Source organism: Barbus barbus (genome assembly GCF_936440315.1).
Source record: "Barbus barbus genome assembly, chromosome: 15".
Taxonomy (NCBI): domain Eukaryota; kingdom Metazoa; phylum Chordata; class Actinopteri; order Cypriniformes; family Cyprinidae; genus Barbus; species Barbus barbus.
The window spans coordinates 28,860,723-28,867,864 of record NC_136743.1 but is presented as its reverse complement, the minus strand read 5'-3'; the positions used below and the strand labels follow the sequence as shown (position 1 = coordinate 28,867,864).

At 38.8% G+C, this 7,142-nt stretch overlaps 1 protein-coding gene across 3 annotated transcripts in view; it reads left to right on the top strand.

Annotated features, from left to right (window-relative positions):
* Positions 1–4,221: 4,221 nt before the first annotated feature.
* Positions 4,222–7,142, top strand: part of LOC306881918 (histone-lysine N-methyltransferase 2C-like) — a 123,447-nt gene continuing 120,526 nt past the window's right edge. For all 3 annotated transcript variants that reach the window (XM_079436277.1, XM_079436278.1, XM_079436276.1), the window contains exon 1: positions 4,222–4,947. The gene's annotated coding sequence lies outside the window, so the exon portion shown is untranslated. The remainder of the gene's footprint in view (positions 4,948–7,142) is intronic.

Sequence of the window (7,142 nt, the reverse complement as noted above, 5' to 3'; positions counted from 1 at the left end):
CCAAGGTTTGTCGTTGTTATAAGTTAGATGAGTCCTGGTAGGAATGCACATATCCTCACAGAAACTGATATAAGATGTTATAGTCTCTGTGAGCTCCTCCAGATCATCAGCAGCTTCAAAAACACTCCAATCAGTAAGGTTGAGACAGGCTTGTAAAACCTGCTCTGTTTCATTAGTCCATCTTTTAACAGTTCTTAATACAGGTTTTGCAGATTTAAGTTTCTGCCTGTAGGTCGGTATGAGATGAACCAAACAGTGATCAGAGAGTCCTAAAGCTGCTCGTGGAACAGAGTGATATGCATCCTTTATCGCTGTGTAACAATGGTCCAATATATTACTGTCTCTGGTGGGACATGTAACATGCTGTCTGTATTTTGGCAGTTCGTGGGAGAGATTTGCTTTATTAAAGTCCCCGAGAATGATAAAAACAGAGTCCGGGTGTTGTTGTTCTGTGTCTGTGATCAGATCAGCGAGTTTCTGTAGAGCTGAGCTCACGTGCGCTTGCGGTGGAATGTAGACACTCAGGAGAATGAACGAGCAGAACTCCCGCGGCGAGTAGAAAGGTTTACAGTTGATGAAAAGCGTTTCTAGATCTGAACAGCACATCTTCTTTAACACTGTTACATCTGTACACCACCTCTCATTGATGTAGAAGCATGTCCCACCGCTGCGCGATTTCCCCGTTGATTCCGTGTCGCAATCTGCACTGATCAGCGTGAAATTAGGCAGATGTAAGGTGCTGTCTGGAATGATGTCGTTCAACCAGGTTTCTGTGAAACACAGAGCAGCAGAGTTTGAAAAGTCCTTGTTAAACAGGGAAAGCAGAAGGAGTTAGTCCGTTTTGTTGGTAAGAGAGCGGAGATTAGCATAAACAGCATTGTAGCTCCGCCAACTACAATGTTCAGCAAAACATCCGAATAATCGAAAACCGGTTGGAGATTTTGTGGTGTGTTCTGCCGAATGTTCAGCAGTTCTTCCTTGGTGAAACTGATCGTGTTAGACAAACAAAAAACAGGAAAAACTAATAAAAACAATAAAACAACTGGAGAGCCAAGCACAATGGCTGCCATGCACGGCGCCATATTCAAAATATGTCTGTAGAGTCTGTAGAGACTCAGTTGGCACTTCTTTAGCTAACAGAGTTAGCTAGACTTTCGACATCAGGAAAGGGTCTGCTAAAACAGTTAAAGACCCTATCAAATCAAACTTATGTGGCCTGTATTTGAGGTTGTCATAGTGTGTACTCCTAAAAGTTGACTAAATAACATTTTTAAAATGACAGTCTTAGTTCTATTCACACCAAATCTGAATAATGTGCAAATCTTAGGTATTAGAAACTTCTGAATGGAAACAATAGAGTTCCTGTGGTCCTGTTCACAGTGGGTGAGAACATCTGAATACCAGCAATTCAAAGCATTTCTACTGTGATGAATTTCCTGATCACATTTCCTGATCCTGATCCCTGTCTCTGAAAGTCTACTCTATAGTACAGAGTATGCCCATATATATGTTGGGTATAAATGTGAAGATACAAGACAGAGGTAATCTTTTACTAGTCTTATGCATAAGAACAAACTTTTTTTTTCAAAATGTGTAATGAATGCAAATGATGAAAACCTGCAGTACTAAGAAATATATAACAACTTTTCCCAGCTTTTATGGACTTAACTTTAACTTCCAACGTTGTTAATACTGTGAGCTTGTGAGATTACTTTTGTAATGTGCTGATGCCTTTCCATACATGTTTTTTTAGTCTATGATATTTCATATTGTCTTGCTCTACAATATTTAATGTGTTTATATCAGTCTATACTGGAATTGGTTTGGCAAATTGTTTGTATTACATGCATGAAGACAGCAGACAGACGTAGATCAATGCAAAAGTGTGCTTTACTTATTTGTGTGTGTGTTTCATTCTGTGCTCATGAAGATCTTCTATCACGCTGAAGAAATGGTACGAAGTGTCACACTGCCCCCTAGCCAAGCAAGTTAGTAATAACTGCAAAAAAATGTATCATATTTTACTAAATATATCAGTACAACTTTGCCTTAAATAAGATATATAGCCTATACTTTTCTGTTTTATTTCAAGTGTCTGTAAGTTAACCTCCATTATAGTAGATTTTTTTTTATGAATTATGTAGCGTATAAAATAAATGTAACTGTAGTCAGTAACCGTTACAGTTACTGAGACAAAATGTGTAATTAAATTACAGTTATGAAAATGTTAATGATTACAAAGGGGGTCACATCTAAATATTTCCTGTATTTCCTGGTATGATTTTAAATCTGTATTGACGCTCAGAAGGATCACAAAGTAGAAAGAGGTGCTAAAGTATGATTTTGTGGTGGCTATGCTTTAAAATTAAATGATTATAATCTCAATTTAAGTGATGAAGGATTTTTATAGGCTGACAGTAATCAATGGAGTAATATTGTAAGGTTAACCCTGCCTGCTTTAAATGTTTTGAAATGACTAACAGTTGATAACATTCCTTAGAAATTCAGAAAAGTAATCAGTTACATTACTTTAATAAAGAAATTTAAATAGTTACACTAGGCCTACTTATTACATTTTAATAGGGTAACTTGTAGTCTGTAACCTATTAAGTAACCTTCCCGACACTGTTGTTTTGTAACCAGTACAATGTGCTTATCTGAAAAGAAATGAATAAATGGTCTTTTTTGTGGTCATATTTAACTGTAATTGAGCTGAGTTTGAGATTTCTTCATCTTAGAAAACATGGGTAGATTAGCATGAGCTTTCCCCTCGAATGAGTGAGCATCATATTGTACAAAAGACGTCACCTTCCTACTGTACCAAAATCTACATACGGTAGATGTGAAGAGACAAGCTGGAGATAAGATAAAAACCTACTATAAAGAAAAAGAATAAAACCCATTGTCGATTTAAAGGAGTGTTTTTGCTCTTTTACGGCCTAGAATGCTTCTGATTTCATTGTCATGGCTAATTATGACCAGTTTTTGAAATAAAGACTTACTTGCATCTTCAAAATGTCCACTAGCCTCTTTTAGTCACCATCTAAAATGTGTTTATCTCCTGACTTGTGCTTTATGTCAGTGCTCTTTTGAAAGCCTCGTCCATGGTTTAATTGTTTTGAAATATTCCCAAAAACTGTAATCATGCAGATTACCCTGAAATATATATATTTTTTTGTTTAATCGGCAAGTTTAATAGTTATTGAGCAATTTGCAAATGCAGTTGAACGGGCAGCGTTCACACGTCTAAATAAAAAGCTATTTTGTAATGGAAAAATCAAATGATAGCCTATTTAAAATGTGTAAGATTTAGAATTACATAGATGAGACCAGGGCTTGTTGTCATACTTTTACTCAAGTGAGTATTTCTCATGATTTTTGTTTTTTAAAGTCAACATACATTAATTTCTTGGCTTTAGACAACTTAGGTGCCCTTGAGCAAGGCACCGAACCCCCAACGGCTCTCCGGGCGCCGCAGCATAAATGGCTGCCCACTGCTCCGGGTGTGTGTTCACGCTGTGTGTGTGCACTTGGCTTGGGTTAAATGCAGAGCACAAATTCCAAGCATGGGTCACCATACTTGGCCTTATGTCCCGTCACTTTCACTTTTTCTAATTTATAAAGGTTTTAAACTAGATTTTTAAAACGAACATGCAAAGCCATTGCTGATTGCTTGTACAGAACAGCGCTTGTAACAACTTGCCTTGAGCAGATAAAACTGAAACAAGCCTATTTTAGTTGATACACATCTGTGGGAGCCAATAATGAAACTGTGATTATATTGTAATATCTAAATTGATCTGTAGTAGGCCAAATATCAACCAGAATGCTATTCAAAAGAAATACATCGTGTAAAATACATTTTAAGTTTTTTTTTTCTTTCTTTAAACCACCTAAGTCTGGGAACACGAGCACATGACCTCATGGCCTGGATGGAGACCGAGGGCCGGTCGATCGGTTCTTATACAAGAATCCGTTCCGCGTTTTGCAGAAATTCTATGCGTGAAAAAAAACAGCCGCTTCACCTGCTGAGAGCTCCACGTATCACTCCGCGGGGTCAGTTTATATTATTTTTATTTTGCACTGGCGTTTGTAAAACCGCCAATACGTGATTTAAAAATAGATTCTAGTGTTATTATGAAGGACAACGGCGTGCGTTTCTATGTGAGAGGGTGTCGTTCCTCTGAGTGCCGTGTTTAATGTTGTGGCACTATTTAGCTTGGTGTCGCTCGCAGGACGTGATTCGGTTACACTCAAATATGGCTACCATGGAGTCAGAGCTACAACTTTAATATTTGTACTAATGCCGAAATGTAACGTTTTACATTCCCAGTTCTACAGTCGCGTCGAATTACCGTTTTTTTTGCGTGTATAAATTGTGAATACCCAGGCAAGGAGATCATCTCGATGTGTTTTGGCGTTAATAAAGTAACGTATTGCTCGAAATTGCAGCTTGCTCCGCGAGCCGATCGAAATCGTCAGGATTGAAAGCGAAATCTGCCTTCGGTTTTCCCTCATTTGAGGATCTTTTAGGCTGTATTTTCCCGCAGTGTCCCGGGCTCGGCTCCTGTCATCGCCTCGCAGGAGCTCATATAGCGGGCGGTATGGCATGTTTTCGGGTGAGGGATGTAACCCGCGAGGATTTGGCGATGTGGGATGAAGCGGAATAAAGAAAAGTGATCCGTTCAAACCGAAGGAAAGCGGCTGCTTTCTGCCTAGGGATTAAACATTGTAGGTTTTCCGGATCTAAAAGTGGATTTGACTGGAATACGTGTACAGTATCGCAGAAGATATCGCTTTGTCACGCTGGCTTATTTTCCTGAGGAATAGTGGTGTATTCCTCCCCAACCCCCCAGCGCCACAAACACATAACAAAAGTACTGTATGTCACGGATATGGCTGTTCTTGTCATGAAGGAAACAAATAAAAATTGCTAGGGTCGAAGAGGTAAGTAAATATCGATCGATGTGTGTTTCTCCTTATCGTTTTTTTCGTTTCTGTCGCCTTTCTGCACTTAATTTCGACCGAGTGTGCATCTGATATTCTGGCTAACCTCCATATTAGCTGTAAAACCGTCAAAATATGCTTAAAACGGCCTGCATCTCTACTGTCCCCTGTTATATGATTCCCGCTTGGATAGGCGACTCCAGGCTTGAGTAATGTTTCCAAGTTAATCAGCCGGGCTGCAAGGCCTCTACTGTATCCACTTATAGCCTTTCTTGCGCATTTACAGTCATATTTCCACTCTAACACCATCTCATCTAAGTTGACATCACTTTGAACGCGATTATCATCTTAAATGTTGCGTCTTTGGACAGCAGCAAGACTTGGCGTGCAGGTTGGTTTAGCCTTTGGACTCCCTAAAGAGTTCAAATACGTTTCTCTCCTTCAAAGTAGCCTGCTTGTTCTTGGTTTTTCCGTTTTATAAAAAGTGTTAAGTATGGAAAACGTTGGAGTATTTCATGGCATGGTGGTATTATTGGCACCCTGCGTACGCAAGGCTCTGAAACACAAAGCTCTGGAGACAACTGAACAAAGGCAAAAAGCTGGACATGCCCCCCTCATGTGAAGAAGCCCTTGCTTTGTGTTGCTTCTGTTGTTTCACTAAGGCTGTCCTTCTGGTTCATGCATGTGTTGTGATATCAAATCATTTCCACCACATCTTTTTGGGAGGTATACATTGCAAGGACAGTGTTCAGAAGTATTCATGCATTTGATTGACCTGCTCTTTAGTTAACTTCAAAAGAAGTCCTGTAAACCAGGCTGGTTGAATGTTCCTTTATCATTGCGTTGGAGACATTGGAGGTCTTTAATGGTCCTCATTGGGAAATTCAGGTTTTTTTAAAAAAAATTTTTTTATTTAGCTTACCCTTAGAATTACTATTGTTGGTATAAGTTAACGTAGTCAAGCTGAATTGAGTATTATATTAAATAACTTGTAACTTGAATTGAACAATTTAGGTTAGATGTTACCACATCAAGTAAGTTTTATAGGGGTGCTCTGATCAGGTTTTTTTGAGGCCGATCACAGAAAGCAGTCTGTTGATCCGATCACCGATACCGATCTTTTTAAAGCCTTCTTTTTATTATGTAGTATTATTTAGAGTGATACTCCAATCAGGAATTTTAAACATCTATTCAGGGCCTGAATTTCATTTTTGAGAATGAATTCCCCCCCCCTTATGTGACTCTTGTTAGAGGGGATTTTTTAATTTGAGGGGTGGAGGGGGCATTTTTAGGACATTTTTCAAAAATATTTCTCACCTAAATGTTTTATGATGCAGTGCATTTTTATTTTTACAGTCGTGCAATAGCTTACACACAGCACAAGCCTGATTTTGTGAGCTTTATATGAGGTAGCCTTTTATGCCAGGTTCACACACAGGCCTACTCCGTTTGCAGTGTGTATGCAGTCCATGTGTAAGCGGTGCAGAAGCAGCACTGACTGTGCTTTCACACAGGAGTCTGCAACTGATCTGTGTCTGTTTACCACAAACACAACATTTATCCATTATTTTGATTTCAAATCCAAACATTGTCACTGAAAATGCTTTTTCAGCATTGTGATTATTTTTTTTACACAGTACAGTAATACAATCTTTCATAGACGTGTTTAAAAAAACACAATACATTTTTATTTATTTTTTCTAAGCAAGTTTATAAAAATTACTTAAATGTCCTAATTGTGCTGTGGCCTAATCCTGGCTTAGTCTAAGCCCTGTCCGTGAAACCGGGCCTTAAACTACTTTTCTTACGTTATCACAAACTTACCACTGACAGAAACAGTCTTTCCTTTTGCATTTAAAGGTGCCATAGAATGAAAAACTGTCTTTACCCTGGCATATTTAAATAATAACAGTTCTGTACATGGAAATGACATACAGTGAGCCTCAAACACCATAGTTTCCTCCTTCATATGTAAATCTCGTGATTAAAAAAGACCACTGAAAAACAGGCGAATCAGAACATAACACCGACTGTGACGCAACAGTCAGGATCACTACGCCCCCAACATTTGCATAAACCCGCCCTTGTTCTAAGCCGGCCGAACCATCAGAAGCTCTGCAGGTATTGTAAATAAACAAGCGCGGACAACAGCGAAAATAACAAAATAAATGTTATGTTCCAGGCCGTGCAGGGGG